Below are 1,779 nucleotides of genomic sequence, written 5' to 3' on the forward strand. Positions count from 1 at the left end.
TTAAAAGTATAACCATTATAACTTAGATAACTTAGATTGGTTTCGGCCATTATCGGCCCAGGCCACGACTAACTCAATAGCACCACCTGGAAAAGTCATTTAGTTAATTATTTCGGGACACTATGGACCACTCAAGCAGAGAGTTGTTGGTTGAGGCGTATCCAGGTGTAGGCGCTTTATCCGGTATTTCCTGGAGGAATTTGTCCAGGTACCGTTTGAAAGTTGTAGGGGGTCTTTTTCTACTTAAATTTCTTTCGGGATAACATTGAAAAGAGCAGGACCATTTGCAGTGAAGAGATTGTGTCGCAAGGTTCTTATGTGATCTCGACTTTTGTAGGGGACGCATTGCACGGGAGCCTAGTCTTAGGTGAATTGTAAACATAATACCAATATCATTTAGATAATATTGGTGGAATACTTTCCACATGGTGCAAATAATGTATCGCTCACGGCGGCGTTGCAGAGAATAGAGTTTCAGCTGTTTAAGTCGAGCCCAATAATCAAGTCCCATCATGCCATTATGTCTTGTTTTATAGGTATTTATACTCCGGTGAAATTAAGAAATCAACTCGTAAATAAACAAAACCCGCGAATCCATCACTGTACACAGACACACACACGCAGTCGCATATCTATGAATGTATTTATGTATAATATGTTTGAAAAGAATAAAGCCAAATTTTCATAATTTCAAATCACTCACCTAATGAGTATTTCTGTCAAATTTGGTGAAAATCCGTTCAGCCGTTTTCCAGTAATGTTGCGAACGTACAGGCAAACAGACGAAAACGAGTGATTACAATATCCTGCTTTCGCTTACACGCGCAGGGCAATAATGATTTCTCACTGAGACACAATGTCAGATATTTAGGGGATGTAGTTTTCTTTAAAATTTTTTGTCATTTTTCTCCCTGTGGGATGATGTCTTTTATTTATTTTTATGGTTGGATCAACACATTTCCTAATGTTAACAACTTGTAATTGTTAAATAGGTGCGGTTACTATTCCTTTGTCATGCCGACCAAACAGTACTTTGTACAAGGACAAAACACAATGAATTGGGTTATGATCAGAATTTTAACCTTCGTACATGAAAATACTATGTTTATACTCCATTGTACCTCCTTATATATTTTATCTTTTGCTTGTTTCAGTCATTGGATTCTGGCCATGTTGGAGCACCACTTTGAAAGGTTTAATTGTACAAATCGGTCCCAGGATTTTTTTGTTTTGTTTTAAACTCTGGTACTTATTTTATCAGTTATTTGGCCGAACTGCTAATGTATGGTGGCGTAAACAAACCAACACCGGTTGTCTAGCGATGGTCGAGGTGGAGAATACACACACACACATAAACACACAGATGTATGTATGTATCTATGTACACGATTCAGTTTCTGCCAACCAATTGACTCACAAGGCATTGTTCGGCCCAGGCCTTTGATAGAAGTTACGTGCCCAAGGTGACACTGAACCTGGAACCATGTGGCTGCAAAACGAGCTTCTTAACTACACAGCTATGCCTGTGCCTATATATTTAATTGGTACAAGACTCAAAAGTTAAGAGTTTTGAGCATTGGCTCATATCAAGTTTGATAAATACCAACGCATGAAACACTCAACCCTTAAGTCACTTTCTAATTTCTGCTCTTCCCAACCACATGGTCCTGGGTTCAGTCCCATTGTGTGGAACCATGGGTAAATGTCTTCTAGTATTGCCCTGGGCCGACCAATGCCTTGTCAGTGGATTTGGTTGGAAGGAAACTGAAAGAGACGCAT

At 39.2% G+C, this 1,779-nt stretch overlaps 1 protein-coding gene across 3 annotated transcripts in view; it reads right to left on the reverse strand.

The window, feature by feature from the left end:
- LOC106879154 (myb-like protein U) overlaps positions 1-1,080 on the reverse strand; it is a 196,385-nt gene extending 195,305 nt beyond the window's left edge. The window contains exon 1 of one of the 3 annotated variants that reach the window (XM_052968384.1): positions 704-1,080. The gene's annotated coding sequence lies outside the window, so the exon portion shown is untranslated. The remainder of the gene's footprint in view (positions 1-703) is intronic. The other 2 variants (XM_052968381.1, XM_052968383.1) reach the window with 2 other exon arrangements.
- Between the last annotated feature and the right edge of the window lie 699 nt (positions 1,081-1,779).

Source organism: Octopus bimaculoides, chromosome 5 (genome assembly GCF_001194135.2).
Source record: "Octopus bimaculoides isolate UCB-OBI-ISO-001 chromosome 5, ASM119413v2, whole genome shotgun sequence".
Taxonomy (NCBI): Eukaryota; Metazoa; Mollusca; class Cephalopoda; order Octopoda; family Octopodidae; genus Octopus; species Octopus bimaculoides.